At 42.9% G+C, this 22,338-nt stretch overlaps 2 pseudogenes across 1 annotated transcript; one reads left to right on the forward strand and one right to left on the reverse strand.

The window, feature by feature from the left end:
• The window catches only part of LOC144462605 (uncharacterized), a 346,494-nt pseudogene that overhangs the window by 201,107 nt on the left and 123,049 nt on the right, over window positions 1-22,338 (reverse strand).
• Window positions 15,189-16,808, forward strand: LOC144459395 (E3 SUMO-protein ligase ZBED1-like; annotated as a pseudogene). The gene has a single exon (XR_013488372.1). The product of XR_013488372.1 is annotated as an E3 SUMO-protein ligase ZBED1-like (transcript).

The following is a 22,338-nucleotide window of genomic DNA, read 5'->3' on the forward strand; positions in this document are numbered from 1 at the left end:
GAAGGAGGGGCCTACCTAGAGTGAGGCCTCTCCCTGACATAGATAATTGCTGGAAGCAGGATAAGTGTTTTGCTGCATGTGTCATGTGGATGGCAGTGGGTAGAGAGAGATGGACCAACACAACGGCAATCTGTCCAGAAAATCTTAAAAATGCCTCTGATCAGTTCCAACAAGAATTCCAGGTACCTCCAGTAGTACATTTGACACCAGACCTCATATTTCTATTTTGCGTAGCACGAGGAAACAAGATAGAACATTGGCTGAGCAATGCCACCCACACTAACACGTCCCGGGAGGCGGAGAGGCTGATTCAATGTAGGTATGAAAAGATCAGAGGAAATGTGTCCTCGTCAGCAGGTACACTGCAGCTCTCAGAGGCACAGAAGGTATGTAGTACAACCCGGGAAGCCAAAATCCAATGCCACCAGGTGGTCAACGGGGGTGATGATTCTATAGTTCTAGGCCAAAATTATAATGATACCACCTGGATTTGGGTACTAAACTTGACCAATGGTACCACTCCGTTGGCGGACATATTTTGGATATGTGAAAATGACCTTCAGGTAAAAGCAGTGCTGCCAGCCAATTGGACGGGACTCTGCGCCCCAGCAATGTTAACAGGACCAATTACGATACTCAGTTTAACTAACAGCACCCCAGCGTCATCTAGGTCATCTGAACCTCAGGGACGTTACTGGGAGGAGGATGCTAGTGTATACATTACATGGGACCAGATACCACAAGGAGTCCCTAGGGACCAACAGGCTATAGCAGACAAATGGATAGAGACAGGCAGGGTATTGGGCTCATGGCCAATTTGGGGAACTGTAGTGAACGCTCAATATATAGCCCGCAATAGCCGTTGGGTAAACTATTTGTGGTATAACCAACAAAGATTTGTGAATTGGACCATAAGGGCCCTTGAAGGAGTGAACGAGCAATTACATGCCACATCCCTAATGACGGTACAGAACAGACTTGTCATTGAGACCCTGCTAGCCCATGATCAAGGCGTCTGTGACATAATAGGGGAACACTGTTGTACTGTCATTCCAATGCACATGGGGGAGGGTGGCAATTTGACCAAAGCTTTGGAAGGCATGCGCACCTTACGAGATCAGCATGTACAACACTCAAACTGGAACACCAGGATCCCCTCAATGTGTCACTGGTTATCAACATTATCCCCTGAGAAAATATTAAAAATGATGGGAATGTTATTGGGAATTGTTGTATTGGCCCTTCTCACGATAGCCTGCTGTGTTCTTCCCCTGGTGCAGATTGTAATCAAGCGAACAATGACAAGTGTTACAGGACAATTTGTCGTAATAGACCGAGGGCCGCGGCCCACTGGCGCTGAATCTTATGAAGACATGACTGGTTCCCAAGGACAGCTTATTAAAAAACAAGAGCAGGGCTCAGGCGGAAAATGTAGAAACCAGTATGAGATGATGCTACAAGACAGAGCATTGGGAACTGCTCAATATGGTCAGAGAACTAAGTCAGCAGAAGAAGTGTATGATGAAATTGCATAAGACCCTGGTACCTTTGCTGTCACCAGACCAATACTATTGCTCACAAATACTTAAGCTTCATTATCACTAACATACTAATCCTTCTTGCATGGCTTATGTGTAGCGTAAACCTAAGAGTAACTAGGGAAGAGTAAAAACTATTATAGGGAGAATGCACTAAAATGTCCTCTACACCCTTAAGATAAAGCAGAACATGGCTGGGCCTTGGAGAACACCACATCCAGACCAGCAGAACCAGGGAGACCAGTCTGTGTTCTGGTACCAGCAGCAGGGACCACGTGCGATGAGACCCCCTGACCCTCAAACCTACCCCGGGACCGGCCTTCCACCGCCAGCCCATCCCCCAGAGTTGCCACTGGATGAGCTCTACAATCAACTCTACACCCCACAGCCAGCGATCCAGACACTGAACCACCCTCCATCGACCAACCTGATCCGCTATCTACTGTCCCACCCTAACCCAGAACCAGTTGCAGGCCCCAGCTATACGGGAACCTGCCCAGAATCACTCAACCCAATTGCCAATACCTCCAGTCAGGGAGGTCAAACCCAGATGGGTCCAGGGCAAGGAGTTGATTGGCCTGTTCTTACTCCAGATTGGACTATTGCCACTCCAGGCCTGCGTTACCCCCCCCCCCCCGTACCAGTCACCGGACCCAGTACAGCCCCAGGCACCCTCCACCTCACAAGCACCATCCCAAGATGGACCCCCTCAACCCGATGATCGTAAGGACTTGTTGCCAGCATGCTCCCCTGCCTCATCCGCCACAACAGAGAACAGTGCTGATTATTCATATAGCTATTCACCAACCACCCCACCACCTGTTAAGCCACGTCGGACAAGCCCACCACCTCGAAATACGGGTCACCTGAGCGTGCATGAGCTAACACCGACAACCCGCACCCTCCTAGAGAGGGAGTACAATGTGGATCCAGACGCAGTAGAAATCAGCCTCCGATGTCTGCCAGATGGAGCACCAGTGACAGCCCAACATCTGAGACTAACAGCCGAGCTGCGTAACCAGCTTCATCTTGTTCCCGCATTGGCTTATCGCCGGCTGGTGCGCAGTCTTCCCCTCAACCTGCGAAAGAGGCTTCGCAGAGTCCGTCACGGTACCTACGCAATCAGGAAGGGAGAGAACAAGAAGATGCACAGGGCGCAATTGCGTCGACTCGAGCAGCAGGTGCTGGAGCTGCGTGGCCAAGTCTGTGAACTGACTCAGGCCAGGGATGCCTTACAGCAGCAACTTAATGCTTATGAGGCCACACAAGAAGAGGTCGACGCACTGAAGAGTCAGCTTGCAAACTACCGTCGTTTGCGAATGCCAGCCTACGGGTTCAAGGGACTGTAAAGGGACAATGTTAACAACCACGGTAGCTATAAATCTTGCCAAACTGTAACCATCATATATGAAAACTATCAGGTATCCTTTGTAGCACATGTTAGTACTGACTGTAGTCATAATCACTGTGTATGAATGTCATTCTACACCCTTATGCCACAAAGATGACATTATCAAGCTAGTGCTCACTCTCTGTGACTTATGTGTGATATATGTGTGATATCTACTACTGATTTATGGATATAATCACTGGAAAATGACATTATGTGTGGTACTAACAAATCTTAAGCTAGTGTTATGGGACTATATAGTCCCAAAGGGGGGATATATATATTTTCACCCCTTCTTCTTCTGTGATTTAAAAGGTGTCGTGTGGGACTATGGAGCCCCAAAGGGGGGAATGTAGTGTAAAAGTCAAAACCCTCATCAGATATTAGACCATATAAGTTGGATGAGATACAAATAGCTATGTAACCATGTTAGTGTGTAGACGTTTGCAAAAAACTAATCCTGCATTCATGTGTAATATGCAATATAACAGTGTGAACTCTTAGTGACATCTCAGCTGTGAACTCTTATTGACACACATAACCTATCACGCGCTGTGTAATGATATAATGCATTAACCTACACTCACATGATGTTGTGAACTTATAGTGACACTCATACAAGTTACCACGTGCTGTGTGAAGAAGATAGCACACTCACTTGATTGTACTGCATAATGCACTTAGGAGTTTATATAAAGGTCACACATACATTCAAATGATTGTGTCACGAGGAACTGTAGCATGTGAGTCACCAGGGATCACATGTTTTTCTAAAAATAAGAGCACGAGGGACTGTAGCATGTGAGTCCCCACAGATCACATGGGTTTTTAAAAAATAGAGTGAGGGCGGCCCCGGAAATACTGGTGGCAGATTCCAGCTTGAGCAGAAATAAGGGCAAAAGTCTGCTACCAGTAAAAACGGGTCGAAATGGGAAGGACTACAGAAATGGGTGGAGATCTCCTCGACCTCCACCAGCATATAAGCCAGAGCGCTGAGAGCAGTTTTTCAGTCGTCCTCCGGAGGCTGACTCGTGAGTTTGTCTGTGTTGTTGCCTGTGAACACAATAAACTCGATTGCACCAGATTCTGCCTATCTCCAGTGTTATTCTGAGTATCTGCCAGCCGAACCTAAGATACTGAATTGACAGCAAAAGACATTTTAGAAGAAACAAGGAGGACGAGGTCGGGAGCTGTCAGGCCCAATTCCAGGCACCGATTTCAGTCACCTCAAAACCCAACTGTTTTGTCCCTTATGAACGCTTTCACCGCCGACCACAGCACCTGAGGTTCATTAACAGACGGCCTATTTATTGCTAAAAATTGATCAAGTTGTTCTTTCATTTCCTTAAGAAAAGATTCATTTTACAATAAAGTGGTATTAAAACGCCAACGAGCTGCCCGTTTGGGGCCAGATGGAAGAGCTAGTCTGCCACATATGGCTCTGTGGTTGGACAGAGACATAGGAAGAAGAGCAAAATTAGAGGCTTTTTCAAATAAATGTTTCGAAATAAAAATGTAATCGATGCGGGAAAAGGAGCTATGACGTGAAGAAAAACAGGTGAACACCCTTAGAGAAGGATTAGATGTCCACCAGACATCTACCCCAGCACAATCTGATGCCCATTTCAAAGGAGGCAAGACGCTGGCTTGTCCCCTCAGCTACTCCAGTTCTATCCAGTGAGTGCAACCAGACTGCATTAAAGTCGCCTCATACTATCAGGCTAAACTCCAATAAATCCAGTAAATCAGGAATTCAAAAAAAATCCTATCAAAGGAGTTAGGGGGATAAACAGAAACAAAAGCTATTTTTTTTACCATTCACTATAGTTTTAATAAAGGCTACTCTACCTTCTGAGTCCTTACCACAAGCTAGATTCGTAAACTGAAAGCTGTGCTTAGCAACAATCGCTACTCCTCTATTTTTCTTTATATTTGAGGAGGAAGCTACAACATGATATTGATTATTATGAAGTCTGGAAACATCGCTTTCCAGTAGATGGGTTTCCTGGAAAAAAGCCACATCCAATATAATATTTTATTAAATACTGACCCCCTTTGCCACCACTTCATGAATCAGGCTCAATACTTAAGACCGGGGGGGGGGAATTCATATATATATATATATATATATATATATATATATATATATATATATGCATATATATATACATATATGTATATACAGGCTATACCTTCACAATACATATATATGTATACATATATATATATATATATATATATATATATATATATATATATATATATATATATACACAAGCATACAAGCCCCACTATATGCATATACATACATACATATATATAAGCATACATTCAATAATCAGCGACAGGACCCTGCCTGACAGCATGGGAATTCCCCACCACAAAATGGTGCCGGTGAGAACATAAGTGGGAAAACCCGGTTCGACAGCCGAAGCGATTCACCTCTTGCTACACAGTATCTGGATGATACCCACGTAAAGCTGGAGTGCCGAATCCATTCACCCTAGGTCGGTCCATTCGCGTCAAGTTTCAGAGCAGGAGTGCAAAGCCGCCACCAGCTGTGAGCTACCCGCCCACAAAACGAAATCATCAGTATCTCTGGCGAGCAAGAAAGCGAAAGTGCTGTTTCCAAATGACCATCATGGCTGCCCCAGTGCAGTATTGTCTCAAGCTGCCCAAAAACCATTACGCATATAGGCTATAAGCCAAATGCAAGCACAAAAAGGAGAAAGGGAACAAAGGCGGCATTGTCGCATTACAAATGAGAGATAACTGAACTGTAAACAACTGTCGAAACTGTCGACAGTCAGATTGTCAGTGCATGCCTCCTTAGTGACATCCCTTCAGCCATGACGCAAAATCCAGAAAGTAAATAACCCACCATGTGAGTTACAGTGCACTACGGCAGAACGAGCTATTTCAGTGAGCCTTACCCCAGTCAGTTAGCGGGATTGTCCTCCTCTGGAGGCAGGAACTTTTCTGCTTCAGCTGGATCATGGAATAAATGCTGTACTGCTCCGCGTGTGAGTTTGATGTGCTTTGCTGTTGTTGCAACATTCTCTTGACATTGTGAAAGAACCGCACTTTAAGCTTTCAATTGTTGAGAGTTAGGAGAAGTTTTCCAAGGCAAAATAGATAAGTTTGATACAAACACATTGGAGGGAGAGGAGCCAAAGTTCTAGTCTGCCATGTTGCTCACGCACATGGCCCATTGTTGAAAAAAAAAGGCAGGTAATCAGATGAGGTTTGCATTGATTAGTGCTATTTCCCTGTTATAAAAATTATCCCTGAGTCTATTTGTCCGTGACTTCAGCGCCCTGAATCTCCTGCCAGAGGGCAGCAGCTCAAATACCCAGTGTCCTGGGTGCGTGCAGTCTCTCAGGATGCTACGTGCCCTCTTGAGACAGCAGGTACTGTAGAGGTCCTCCAGGGAGGGGAGAGGGTGGCCAGTGATTTTCTGGGCGGCGTTAATGACCCTTTGTAGTGCCATCTTGTGCGCCATTGTGCAGCTGGAGAACCACACAGAGATGCAGTATATCAGCACACTCTCAATGGAGCAGCAGTAGAAGACGGTCAGCAGTTCCCTCTTCAGGTTGATGCTCCTGGGGATCCTCAGGAAATGGAGACACTGCTGGGCCTTCTTCACGACCACCGAGGTGTTAATGCTCCATTGGAGGTCTGCATCCATGTGCGCACCCAGGAACTTGAAGCTTGGCACCCTCTCAACACCCTCCCTGTTGATACAGATGAGCTGCAGGCCAGGCTTTCTCCTCCTGAAGTCAACTGTATCCCTGTATGCCATCTCGTCGCTTCCAGAGATGAGCCCCACCAAGTTGGTGTCGTCAACAATCTTAATGATGGCATTGCCTGGGTGGGTGCTGACACAGTCCTAGGTGTACAGACAGTGGCACCGTATAGGGAAGAAAAGTCAGGACAATTCAAAGGGCTTCTGACTGACAGGGGCCCCAAAAATAGGTAAAAAATTAATATAAAATTATTAAACGATCACCATTAGAATATTTTTTTCCCAAATATAGTAATTAAATTAATGATCTCTTTGTTTTAACTTGTTTTTGACAGTAAAATATAGATATCCCCATTGACCAAAATGTTAACATCCATATTGACTGACCACCCCCCTGTATCTGCATGAAATGGTATGGTCCTGCCTAGCACACTGACGGTGACAGTGCCTAGCAGCAGTCAGCAGTTACGCTAGAACACTACAGTCATCATCATGCTACCTAGTACTAAAGAAAATCTGGTTTTCACAAAAGGAAAGAGACAAAGGAGAGAGAGGAGAAGCAAAAGAAAGAGTGTCAATATGTGACCCAGTTTTTCTCCAAGAAAGGTAGGTAGGCAGGCTATAGTCTGTGAGTGGTAGAAATGAACCTGTTAGCTTAATGTCCATAGTGAAATAAGCTAGCTACAGACTAGTGTTAGCCTACATTTCACTCCTTTGTAATCTACATTTGATCAGTGCAGGTAAATGTTTAGCCAGATATTCATATTAAATCAGTTGTCCCTGCCCCTTTTACCAGACTCAACAACAGATGAGTCAGAAGCAGCAGCCCTGTCTCCCCATAACTTAACCCCTCCCCGTCCCAATGAAAAAGGTGAGCAACATTGTGTTGAATGACATGCCAGTTAGCATCATTGCAGGGAGTCTGGGGGAATTTCTCTCTCTCTTGCTCTTTTTTACCATTACAAAAAAGAAAACAAAATATTTTTTAATGACAGAAATTCAAACAAATTATTTTTCCACATAATAATTATTATGAAACAAAAACAGCCTACAGCTGTCTGTGCTGGATGCTGGACAGTTTGAAACATTAAGTAGCCTAACCCAGCCTGTATTAAAGGTACAGGCAATATTAAAATAATCTAGTTAGATGCTTTCATTTAGATTGAATTATGGTCGTTAAATGACATCTATAGATAGAGACTTTACTATTCCCATGAAGGACAATTTATTTTTACAGTAGTGAATTGCATACTGTATGCAGACTGTTGCATGTACAACTCACTAGCAGTAAATATTGTACTGGTAGTAACTATGTAAAAAAAAACAAAAAAAAAAACATATGTTGTGGCTACATACCACACACAAGACAGGACTTTGAAAGAGGATCAAGATTTAATAGAGCAGAGCAACGTGTTTCGCTTACAGCTTCATCAGGCTCATACTGAGTGCAGGAAGACCGTTGTTTAAATAGGAAACAGCACTCTAAGATTTACATATATAATTGAACAACAGAAAAGAATCAAAATAATATATATATACTGTTTCAATGGCAATATTACCATTATACTATATAAAATATGGAATAGCCTCACATAGTCAGATTCATTCAAATAGTAATACAAGGACAACAGCACATCTGCAAGAGAGATATTTCAATACCATCTCACAAGGAAGATAATCTCAGAATTTTAAGAACACACAAACTAAACACACTCTTTATGTAGTTGCCACAGTACAAGCACCTTGACTTATGCTGTGGACGGGCATTCTTCTACTATTGTACTGGTAGTATTGAACTACAAGAAGCAAGACAGTTGCAAGCCATCAAAGTTAGAGTTATGTAAAGCTTTTAATGGGTCAGTTAGGTCCTCGAGATGTGGTGACAAAAACTGCGCAGGGCGGGCCCAATGTGATTTTTTTTCATGGGGCCCAAAATTCCTGGCGGCACCCCTGTGTACAGAGTGTACAGAAGAAGACTCAGCACTGTGGAGAGCTGGTGTTGAGGCTGAGGACTGTGGAGAGATGGGGACCCACCCTGACTCTCTGTACACAGTCAGAAAGAAGGTTTCTGATCCAGCAGCAGGTGGTGACTAGAATGATAGAATGACAGAGAAAATAATATAACCAAGTACCCCAATAAACAAAAATGAGTACATTTAGAGTAGAAATCCACCATTACAATATTTTTTTGTGTCTATGTCTCTACTTATGAATTCAGCTACAGCAAACAGTCTCTATAAGCCAGTCAATCTGCTTATGTAGGCTGATGGGTCCACTGCAATTATGGTAATTTACTTACATAGTTATTATTAACAAAAAGAGGTGAATAAACTGAGAAAATTGAGCACATAGGACTAAATTTAGACAAAAATGTTGATTCGGAGTTTAGTTAAAGTTCACTGTAATTTGTCTTGCACAACAGGTTGAAATGACCCCACCAGATGTTTCTTGCCTGATCTTGTTTTCCTCAAGAGGAAAGAGTAAAACTTGGCGCACCGAAACACAAACACACAGGTGGAAAGACAGAGACAAGATCAAAAAGAGTGCAGCAGGTAAAGAGATATACACTGCCAACATGAAACCTGAAAAAAATAAGCTTTACAGGATGTGTCAACCATATGCTGCCACTGCACTGGTGAACTCACCCAGGTGCTTGAATTCAAAATGATTCACATCACAGAGAATCACAAAAACATTCTAGCTCTTAATCTGTATGTGTTTGATATTACAAATGAAATGCAGGCAGATCAGGCTTTGTGCTCAAGTGCATTCTTCAAATTCAAAGTATGCTGTGTTTGCAGATGTTTTGAATGTATGTTTGACACAGCTGTATGTTAGTGCATTGGGCTGTTTTATAATCTCACTTTATCAGATTCAAAATATAGTGCCCTGTTGTTAGCTCAGCAGTGGCTGGAGAGACATTGTTCTAATGGAACTACAGTACAGTGGTTCTCACTAATGAGTGGAAATGGTTGTCAACAGGCTTTCAGCTGCTGCACCACAATTTGAGCTCTGTCACTAGTTGGTGGATGGCTAACTTCCCATCGCCCGGAATTACAATGCTGTCAAGTGTCTCATATCACTTATGAGGTGGGCAGTACATATTTGTTCCAAAATTATCAGGGCTGGTACTGACACTGAACAGTTAATGCACGCTGCATGTTGAAAAGTCTGTCATAACTGATCGGCAGTAAGCTGAGTATATGTTTATAAATTTGCCTGTGTGTTTAGTTTATTTATATAGCACCAAATCACACGAAAAGTTTTCTCAGGACACTGTTCATATAGACCAGGTCTAGACCATACTCTGCATTTATAGAGACCCAACAATCTCCATGAGCAAGCAGTTGGAGTGCAACTAAACCAACTTAGACACAGAGAGCAATGTTACTCACCCACATTTTTTAAAAATCCTCCATAAGGGTGTCCACATAAAGAGTGGCTAACAAGTGTTAATTTTAATAAAGCCATAACCATAGCTCATTAACAGCAGTGTGAGATTGCTGGCTCCTTCAAAACAAGCTGTTTAATGACTCCCGTGGGATAGATCATCTGAATATGCAACAGGGATCTTTTTATGTAGAATAGCACAGTCTCTAGGGCTTGCTGTGAATTGGTAACAACCACACATGCACCTTCAAAACCCTGTTAACACACACACAGACTCCCGTGCCATAACTTGAGAGACCATTGGTCAGGATTGTCACCTGCGGGGACCACCCTTTCCAGGGCTCGTACAGCTCTGAAAAAAATCACCAATGATCAGCAACAGTCAGATATTACAAAAGTCTGTTTAAATAAGCAGAATTCCAAAAAAAAGAATTCACAGGAGTCAGGGTTGTCACCTATGGGGACCACTCTCACGCTTTGTCACTTGTCGCACCCATTTTACACACTTCTCTTACAATGTCACTTTTGAGCCCCTGTGTTACACACTTCTCTAATTTTGTCACTTGTTGCACCCATTTTACGCACTTCTCTGTGTCACTTATTGGACCCATATTATTACACACTTCTCTAATTTTGTCACTTGTTGCACCCATTTTACGCACTTCTCTGTGTCACTTATTGGACCCATATTATTACACACTTCTCTAATTTTGTCACTTGTTGCACCCATTTTACGCACTTCTCTGTGTCACTTATTGGACCCATATTATTACACACCTCTCTAATTTTGTCACTTGTTGCACCCATTTTACGCACTTCTCTGTGTCACTTATTGGACCCATATTATTACACACCTCTCTAATTTTGTTACTTGTTGCACCCATTTTACGCACTTCTCTGTGTCACTTATTGGACCCATATTATTTCACACCTCTCTAATTTTGCCACTTGTTGCACCCATTTTACGCACTTCACTGTGTCACTTATTGGACCCATATTATTACACACCTCTCTAATTTTGTCACTTGTCGCACCCATTTTACGCACTTCTCTGTGTCACTTATTGGACCCATATTATTACACACCTCTCTAATTTTGTCACTTGTCGCACCCATTTTACGCACTTCTCTGTGTCACTTATTGGACCCATATTATTACACACCTCTCTAATTTTGTCACTTGTCGCACCCATTTTACACACTTCTCTGTGTCACTTATTGGACCCATATTATTACACACTTCTCTAAATCTGTCACTTGTCGCACCCATTTTACACACTTCTCTGTGTCACTTATTGGACCCATATTATTACACACCTCTCTAGATCTGTCACTTGTTGCACCCATTTTACACACTTCTCTGTGTCACTTATTGGACCCATATTATTACACACCTCTCTAAATCTGTCACTTGTTGCACCCATTTTACACACTTCTCTGTGTCACTTATTGGACCCATATTATTACACACCTCTCTAATTTTGTCACTTGTTGCACCCATTTTAAACACTTCTCTGTGTGACCTATTGGACCCATATTATTACCCACTTCTCTAACTACCACTTGTGGACGCTATGTTATCAACTAGGGATGGGTCACGATTTTCGAATTTCGAATAGTCGTTTTATTTTTGAAAAATCGATTTTTTAATGCAACTATTACTATTCGCCGTCTTATTTCCCCCCTTTATTTGACATGCAATTCAGCTCCTAACCACACGAGGGCAGTATAGGATTGCTACAGTGGTGTGAGATGTGCTACCAGGTAGTTTGATGCTCTTCTACAAACAGGAGAAAGAAGGAGGAGAATTATTCGAAAAATTGTCGAATAGTTAACATGATTTTCGAATAGTGTTTTTGCTTGTGCTGCCCATCCCTATTATCAACGTCTCTAATTAATGATCATTAGATTTTTGGGCTATTGCAGCATACTATTTTAGAATTAAGTTTTCAGATAGTAGTGTAATGCTCATTGAGGGTGGAAAAAGGTTGCAAAAGTTACCTTTTGACAGACAAAATCACAACGTACTATTCATTTATGTGCACAATTTTGGAATGAAAAAAATAACTGTTACCTAAAAGGTGATTAGTTTGTCTTTCTGTATGTTAAAATCAAACTATAATGTGTAACATTAAATACCCGATTTGTGGCTATAGATTAATTATATAGAAACAAAGAGAGCAAGACCACTGAGTGTACATTAATGATAAATCCAAGCATGAGATTACCATAAACTCTTCATTTTACCTAACACAAACACATACTCAACCTCCACAGTAAGTGGAAACCTCCTAGAGCGAAATATTTGGCAATGACAGACTAGAGAGTTTGTGCAGACCCAGAAATCAGCCAATCATTCATCCTCCTTTAAACCAATTGGGATGAAACAAAATACAGATATTTACAGACAAACACTCAATCTCCATGCCGAATAGCAACCTCTGAGAACGAACACTTTGGCAACCACAGGCGACTTCAAGAAGAGAGAGATATTCTGAGTTCAATGACAACATTAGGAAACAGACTCTGGATTGAGACTGTCACTCTTAGAAGACAGAGGTTGGCACCGCTTCAAAACAGCAGCAAGTTAAAAAAAAAAGGCAATAGCAGCTGCCCTGAACAATGACTGTTTATTGAGGCACGGTAACGGTAACAGGTGACTGTTTATATGAGTTGTGGAAAAAAAATGTTGTGTGGAAAACCACACTGTGGTCCGTGATTGAGGTACAGACGAGAGAGCGAGACGACGCGGCTGTAGCTGCCGTGATATGACGACCCCGCCCACGCTGAGGAGGAACTATGAAGAACTCAGCTGTAATGGAAAAGCACCTAAACCAAGTTGAGTAGAGCCGAGCCGAGTAGAGCTGCAACTGTGTAGTGGAAAGGGGCCATTACTGTGCGTCTGCCCCAACTCTGACTTAGTGGCAGTAATAATGAAGCAGCGGCAGCTCACCGTCACTGAAACACTCAATGAAATCTATTACTCGATTAAATACGATGAGCCGCGAGTGTCGTATCTCACTCGGTAGAGCATGCCCACTGCAGCGACCCTTGGTTCGATTCCACCCGGCGGCTTTTGCTGTGTGAGGGTTTTCCTGTGTACATTATCCAGGGTTTTTCCTGGCACCAAATAGGGTGGTGGTGGTCGTTCAGAGGCAGGTGACCCATCAAATAAATTTTTGCGACAAAAACATTTGGATCGGTCATTTTCATATTTTAAAGCTAATCACTAACTTTATAACAACTCAAAATGATTGAAGTAGCCTATATTTTATTTAAAGTAGTAGGCAACATTGTTTTGGTATAATTGAGTAAAAATTTCATAATATCCTCTAAGCATAATGTAAATCAAGTGGTCTGAGACAAAGGTTTCTGCACCTCACCATGGCTCTGTGGTCAGCCTCTAAAGAATCAGTATCGTGCCGATGTGCATCAACCAATCAAAGGTCAGCTCAGACCACTGTGTTCCTATTGGCTGTTCTACTGCATATGCGCGTTCCCAAGCCGCTGGCAGAAGGGGAGAGCAAGCGGCAATGGTGAACAGTGCACCACGTAAAATAGCTATTCCAGCATTGACTACAACTGCCGACACGGCTAAACAACCAAATAAAAAAGGAAGACAGAACTCGGTTCCCCAGAGCCCCAGAGGGATGGGAAGGGTGAGGTGGGACCGGGCCCAAGGGTCGGCCGTGGGAGCGAGCCGAGGGCTCTCCACGGAGAGGGAGAGCCGAGCCTCTGGAGTATGTGCGGGTCCGCAAGGGAGGGATGGGGAGGGCTGCTGCGCGGTGAGGGAGAGCGAGGCTCGGGAGTATGTGTGGGGCCACGAGGGAGGGATGGGGAGGGCTGCTGCGCGGAGAGGGAGAGCCGAGCCTCGGGTTATATGTGCATGTCCGCTTCAAAACAGTCCTATCAGTGATCAAACAGCACTCAGCCAGCTTCAAACATTGTACCTTATTGAAATCAGGTGTGATTATGATAGCTGATGTTGTTTATGACAGAAACACCATAAAATATCACCAAATAAAGCCATATGAAATGTGAAAGTTGTGATCCTACTTTCTAGGCGGTATATCTCAGCCAAAAATAGTGGTAGGAGTGAGATCTCACCTTTTATAAACCAGCTTCGTATTCATTGACGGCTCTGCATGAGAGCGCGAGTAATCCTTTAACATTTCCCCTCGAAAAACGGCATGACATGACTTGTCACCACTCATCGCAATTTTGGACTTCGTGTATTTAGGCTGCTCTTGTGCAAAAACCATGAGGAACAAAAGAAAAACAATGACAGATGGTGACACCAAGCATCACATGGTTTGATGACGTAGTGCGCCTGTGAGATCCCATTTAACAGAGGAGGGAGGGAGCGCGGACGCCGGCGTCTGAACGAGTTAAAGAGGTTAAGAAAAAGCAACATGTGGACATGCTGTGGGGTGAGCCTGGTGCGCAGGCTGTTCACTGTGAGACCTGCAGCATAGAATACCTGCTCAGATGGAACCAATGTCCTGGCAAAAAAAATGAACTGGTTGTACTAAACCAGTCAAGGTTCTTGTTATCTGTTAACGGTTAAGCAGTTAACCATGTGTATCCCTACTTGTGACTGTGCAGGGTTCAACCTAACATTTTTTCCCCCCTTGGCCAGTAGATCAGAGTTTTACTGGCCCCTTATATATTTTTATTGGCTTGGCCACCAAAAAATGAAAATAACTCTTTTTTACCTAAATTTTGTTCACATCAATTGTACACATTTCAGATAATAACATAACTAACAGACTAAATATAATTTATCAGAGAAAAGAATTTTGGACTATAAAAGCTGAAATTTGGTGGCCTGTGGCGTATGCGTGGTGTGCCTCAGCAGGCTTTATCAATTTTTCAGAAATTTGCTTTCTAATCATTATTATTATTATTATTATTATTATTATTACTACTATCATCTTTATGGCTATTATTATGATCATAATCATCATTAGGGATGCAAACAAATTAATCGATTAATTGTCGATAAGAAATTACTCGATTAAAATAAATTAATTGCAATTAATTGCGTTTTTAAATCTGTAATTCCCCGCCAGTCCACGTGAGGCGCTCTTGACGCCAGACGTACTTGACGCACACGCGAGAACACACTAGAAGCAGGGCTCTGATGAGAACAACATAAACACGAAGCGGGATGAAGAAGCGGACAAGAAGGAGTGCAGTGTGGAGCCATTTTAAGTTGGTTAATGACGAAAAAGACACCAAATGCACAATATGTGGTAGTATTTTAAAGTACAACAACTCCACAACTTTGTTGAATTACCACCTGAATACGACACATTCAGTCATGCTGCATGGAGCGAGTGGATCGGCTTCACAGCCTACAATCACCACAACGTTGGGACGGACGGTATGTGACGCTGGGAAAGCGGAGGGCATTACTCAGTGAATATGTAACATGGTTACAACAGACATGCTGCCGATAAACGTCGTTAACGGACAGGGATTTCGAGAAGTGATAAAGTACATCGAGCCAGGGTATAATATCCCCTCTAGAACGACCATAACTACCCACGTGGAAGCAAGCTATGTGAGGAAGAAGGCTGAGTTGAAAACACAACTTGCAACCGCGAATGTGGCCCTCACAACCGACTGTTGGACTTCCTTAAATACAGAAAGCTACATCACAGTTACATGCCACTACATTGAAAAGGATTGGCAGGTAATGTCAGCAGTCCTACTCACAGAGAGCATGGCAGTGAGACATACAGCTGACAATTTAGCTAACAAGTTGAACGAGGCTGTGGAAACATGGGGACTCACCGGGCATGTAGTTGCTTGTGTACAGACAATGCACGGAATATTATCTCAGCAAACAGTCCCACCCGAGTCAGTTGGCACTCGGTTTCATGCTTCGCGCATACCTTGCAGCTGGCCATTAACGACGGGTTCGCTACCTACATTAACCGAGTCATTGTAGCTGCCAGCAGACTGGTACAACACTTCAATCATAGCAATCCAGCAAACAAAGCGCTTGAAGCAAAACAGAAACAGATGCAGCTGCCGTCTCATAAACTCATCCAATCCTGTAAAACCAGGTGGAATTCTGTCTGTGACATGTTTAGCAGAGTAACGGAGCAGCGGTGGGCCGTGTCTGCTGTACTATCAGACCGCACAGTGACCAAACTCACAGACGCGAGGACGCTGGAGTTGAGAGATGAGTACTGGCAGTTGATGGAGGATGTAGCGCCAGTGCTGGAAACATTCAAGTGTGCAACTACCGTCATGTCTACTGAGACTGAGGTGTCCATATCAGACACGTATCCCATCATCCTCAGCCTGATCAACATGCATCTCAAGACAGACGAGGGAGACACCAGCAAAGTGGGGGAATTCAAATCCAGAGTGCGCACTTCACTGGGTGAAAGGATGAAGGTAAGCTAGGTCCATTAATTAAATTATTGTTAAATTATTGCAAATCTTTTTAACTGTATGCACAAAAAGCGCTTTATGTTTGACAGTTGTATTTTTGAACTGCTTCTACTGTCTATCTAATTAATAATTAATAGCAACTAAGCAATTAATAAGGGACCACTATTGGGGGCGCTGGTGGCTTGGTGGTGGAGCAGGTGCCCCATGTACAAGGCTGTTGCCGCAGCGGCCCGGGTTTGGCTCCGGCCTGTGGCCCTTTGCTGCATGTCACTCCCTCTCTCTCTCCCCCCTTCTCGCTTGTCTGTCCTATACATTAAAGGCGAAAAAGCCCCCAAAATTTAATCATAACTGTTGGCAGTTATGATTAAAAACAAAATCACCACAAAAAGAAGTGGACAGCTTTCTGAAGGATCCGCCACCACTCCTTGATTCTAGTCCCACAGCATGGTGGAAAGTCAATGAAGGAAGGTTTCCAAGGCTGACAAACCTGGCACAAAAGTACTTGGCCATACCAAGCACGTCAGTCTCAGCTGAGCGTGTATTCTCAGCAGCTGGCCTCGCTGTAAACAGGCTGCGCACACGACTTACTCCTGACTATGTTGATATGTTGATATTCTTGAACAAAAATAGATAGGTCTACAGTATCTATGCTATGAGGAGCACCAGGGATGTGTTTTTGGTTCTGTTTTAGGCAGGTGGGCACACATATCTTTCTCAGGGATGTTTTTTGTTGTTTTCAGGCAGCCTGTATTTTTAGTTAACTAGAGCTACGATAGTCCAGTCCTGGTCTACTAATGTTATTGTGATATTGTCACATTTCCCAGGGATTTATAAATGCTGCTAATATTCCACATGTGACAGATGAGACAGTGCACAATTTATTACCTTAACCTTATTTAATTTTCTTTTCAGAATTTATTTTATTTATTTTATTATGCTGCTAAGAGACAGTGCACTAATTTATTTTCATGTTAAAGTAGCCTACATATTGTATTCTTCTCTTCAGGAATGTGAAGCTGCTGCTATTAATGTTTCCCATGTCACAGATGAGAGAATGCCCAATTTATTTTCATGTTAAGTAGCCTGCGTAATATTGATATTTACTGTTCAGAATATCTTTGATATGCTACCAAAATACTGCCCTCAAATATATCCCAAAATAAATCTTTGATTAAGGAATATGATTTGCATTTGTTCTGTATATCATAAGGAAGATATAGCTTTTTATGTTATGTATAGATAGAACCTATTGATTCACAGGGAAATTCAGCTTCTCAAGAAAATCGCCGCTTATCAATTAATGGATCATCGATCGATAAGATGAAACAACATTCGATTATTGAATTAATCGATAATTTGCATCCCTAATCATCATTATTATTATCATTATCTATATTACTTTTATTACTATCATTATTATTACAACAACATACTGCATCTTCTCTTACTCATTAGTCTAACTATAGACATTCTGGGCATTATATCTGTAACACATTTTATTTGTGAGGATTGTTAAGAAGTTAATATTTATGTTCAGTAAATGTGGTAAATATTTAGTCAAAAGAAGACTGTACATTTCATTTGAAAATTTGATTTTGAAGTAACGAGTATAGAAGTTCAATTCCAAGTAAATGCCTTACTTTGTATTAAACGGGACTTCACTACCCAGTACATGTCACGTGATGACGTCACTTAGCTTCTGTTGTTGTTAGCGCCAATGCTGTGTTAGCAGCAGTCGAGCTGTGTACCCGTTGTTTGCACGAGCTAACGTGTCCGTGCCCTTATTCATTCACTAAAGATGACGTTTGATTTTAAGTCCAGTCTCGTCTCGTCATTTGTAAGGTTGTAGACGAAGCTGCAACAACATCCGGGCAACAAAATATGAATTAACAACGTTAGCATTTTGTAACATGAGCTCGACCGGCTCTGACACACACCCTTGTGTCTCTAGGCTACACAGCGAGGCGGCGTCGCAGACTCAGATCAGCATCTGCGTCCCGAAGTCTGCTCTCATCAAATCATCAAAACACTTTTCTCGCCTTTATTACCATCTCTAGATAGACAATTGGTGGAACAAATCTGACACCCCATGCCGATGTGTGCCTTACACAGCACAGCGAAACGGGAACACACAGGTGGCACACAGCATGCACGGGAGCAGAGAGCCTCAGACTGATGCAGAGTTGTAGGGGAAATATGCGGATTTAACCTCTCAAAATGAACAGACCCGATCATAAAAACAGGAAAACACAAACACACAGTTTCACTTTAAAATCTGAGAGAAACTGATAAGTATGTTGGATGATTATACTGCGTTGTGTTAGTTTCAGCCCACATTGACCATTTTAGGCGGTGGCAGCTGCCACCAAAATTAATATGCAGGAAAAAAATCAACCTTATTATCTGTTTCATGCCTGCGAATAAAAACAACCACCCAAATTGACATTAGAGCCAAGTCCTGTTTACTTCTGAGTCCCGATAAGGAGATAAACACATGCTTGATGTGTGATTTTACAGCTTGGTTGTAAATGTCTGAACAAGTTGAAAAAGCAACAACGCACACTTTGAATACCTACGTCAGTTTAACCCTCCCCCTGACTCCATTCTGAGACCACAGAGCCAGCCGTACCAAAATGAAATCAGCTGGAAACAAAACCGAACTGTTCCACAACCAAGCTGGTCGTAAAATTTCGCCACCTATTAGGCAAGGCAATTTTATTTGTATAGCCCAACAGTTTGTCTCAAAGGGCTTTACATAGCATCATAACAACATCCTCTGCCCTTAAACCCTCACATCGACAACTCCCAGGAAAACCTTTAACAGGGAAAAAATTGGAGAAACCTCAGGGTGAGCAACAGAGGAGGGATCCCTCACCCAGGACAGGCAGACATGCAATAGATGTTGTATACAGACAAGAAAACAGTTTACAACACAGAATATGCAAAACATGGAAATGGTTAACAAGAGCTGATGAAGGCAGCTTCTGGTGGGAGGGAAGGCAGGGAGAGCAGGCCAGCTTAATGGGAGTACTATTAGAGTGACATGTTTGGCTGCTACAGGCTGTGGTTTCGAGAACTCAGATGCCCACCCTGCAACAGTCCCTTCACAGCCAATTGACATGTGACAGCGCCAAGCACACCTTAACAAACTCACACTCAACCTCTATGACAAATGGCAACCTTCTAGGGTAAACATGGTGACCGCAACAACTTTTTCTCCATGATACGCACACATATACACCCACAAGTCAAATGGGCCCCATGAGTGGAGTGGGCTTGCTCCTTTTCGTCCCCACAAGTGATGGCATGGGAGAGCAAACATACGTACTGTACATGCAAAGGCTACTGTACATACACACAAACTACATCATGATGTCGATTCGTAAAAAGTCTGAATTAATGCTTTGTTTGGCCTGTCAGCATGACGACAAGCAAAAAACTTTTAAAATGCTTGTTTTCTGAATGGAGTTCAGATCGGTCAGGGCTATCATCTTAGCTGCTCCATCTGCACTCAAAATAACGTCATCTAAAGGCATGAATATAACAGCGACATTATTATTTATATGTATAAATATCTACACACTGCATAACTTTAAAATTATATAAACTCACCGCCACCGGCATTTAAGACGTTTCAGCACCTCCTGAGCTGAGGGTCTTTAAGTCCGGGGTTAGCTCCGGCTAACATTAGGTTGTCGGATCCAAAGAGTTCAAAAAATAAACTCCCTTCGCCCGTGAACAGCTCCGAAGAGAACTCCTACCGCCCGGAGAACTTGGTGCGGTGGCCCGGTTTGTGTTTTTTCCTCCAGCAGCAACATGCTAACATGTAGCTGCTACGTAGCATACAGGTTGTCGGATCCTAAAAGTTAAAAATAAATAAATAAATAAATAAACTCCTCCCGTCCATAAACAGCTCCGGAATTAGCGGAGAACTTGGTGTGGTGGCCCGGTCTGTGTTTGAACCTTCAGAAACCCTCCACTTGTATTCCTCAAGCAGCTACATGCAACATAGCGTCGCGTCGCCGAAGAGAGGTTCCGGTCTAGAGAGCGGATGCGAAATTCACCAAAGTAAAACTTTAAATTCTGGCGCACCATCGATTTGGGGTGATGAGGGTTATAAGAAAATCGATTAGCTGAATGGCTCGGGGCTATTCATGTAAATTATATTCTTTAAATTAAAAAGTTTCACCGCATTTTCATTAGCTTGCTGCTTTTATTTTGACGGCAAGGCGCATCAATCAAATTACGGATCCTGTCTCACTCGCCCTGGTTCCGGTTCCTTACCAAAACGGTCACGAACGGTCCCAGACTACTGATGTGCCACCTTAACTTTACTCTGCCCATATAAAATGAAAAAAAACCTCCAGCAAACTTTATGCAAACAAATTTTGCTGTCTTTTGTAACTAGATGTAGCACCTCTTGAATAAGGTGTACTGCATAGTGTTTGTCTATCTGTCTAATTGTCTTATTTTTTTTTCCCCTCTGTTTTTTGTATGAAACCATAGAGGATGTTGGGGAGGGGTTGGGGGTGGGAGGGAGGGATGATTTGTTGTTGATTTGTTAAATGCTAATAAAAAAAAACTTTATGCACACAAATCTGTGTGGACACTGTGCAAAGTGAGGCATATGACTTTTCCAATAACAGTAGGAGTAAATTCTTGTATAGGGGCCCGATCGCATCCTCTGTGCTGACTTTGGGGTCTCTAGGGTGACAGGGGACTGCACAGGTGCCCCTAAAGGCACTTAAATCTCCAAAAATAAAGGGAAAAAACACTTTTCTTTAATATTTCATGAACGCTTTGAGCCAGACGGCTGAAAATTTAGTATGTGCATTGTGACTTGGAGTGTGACGAGTGTGCTGAGTTTCGAATGAGTTTAAAATAATCAGACTTCCACGACTTTTAGAAAAGAATTTACTTCAAGCTGGCCAGCTGTGTCAGAGGCTGTTAGAGTGTATGCACCTGACACCCTCTTGAATTTGATTTTGTGAGACATCCAGTTAAGAATACTAAATGACTTGAGGGGTTTGCTTTTTGTATTCTTGTATAGGGGCCCAATCACATCGTCTGTGCTGACTTTGGGGTCTCTAGGGTGATGGGGGCACACAGGTCCCCATAAGTCAATTAAATCTCCAAAAATAAAGGGAAAAATGCTTTTCTTTAATATTTCATAAACGCTTTGAGCCAGACGGCTGAAAATTTAGTATGTGCATTGTGACCAGGAGTGGGACAAGTGTGCTGAGTTTCATACCTGAGCGACCTTCAGAAGTGTCAAAGGGCAGGGGGTATCTGGCAGGAGAGGCCTAATCCTGAGCTTAACTGTTTAACCCTTGACCTCAGCCTAATCCTGACCATTTATGAATATGTTGCTCAACAGAGGGTGTTGTGCGTGGATTCGCTGGTCCTGTTGCAATACGACCACCGTAGAGCTACTTAGCTTTCAAAAGGCCTACTGGCTTGACACTCGAGGTCATCAATCTATGTCCAAAATAAAGTTCACACACCAAGTTTCAAGTCATTTGGTCCATTTTTGTGCGAATGGCAAGCGCTTGGAGTTTCCAAATGGCGATTACTTGAAGGCCCGCCCATCAAAAAGTACAGGTCTGAGGGACACCAAACCGACGCCTTTCTGCTCGTCCCAGGCCACTGAACGACATATAAAATAATCAGACTTCCACGACTTTTAGAAAAGAATTTGCTTCAAGCTGGCCAGCTGTGTCAGAGGCTGTTAGAGTGTATGCACCTGACACCCTCTTGAATTTGATTTTGTGAGACATCCAGTTAAGAAAACTAAATGACTTGAGGGGTTTGCTTTTTGTATTCTTGTATAGGGGCCCGATCGCATCCTCTGTGCTGACTTTGGGGTCT

The sequence above is a fragment of the Epinephelus lanceolatus genome, chromosome 3, assembly GCF_041903045.1.
Source record: "Epinephelus lanceolatus isolate andai-2023 chromosome 3, ASM4190304v1, whole genome shotgun sequence".
In the NCBI taxonomy this organism is placed as follows: domain Eukaryota; kingdom Metazoa; phylum Chordata; class Actinopteri; order Perciformes; family Serranidae; genus Epinephelus; species Epinephelus lanceolatus.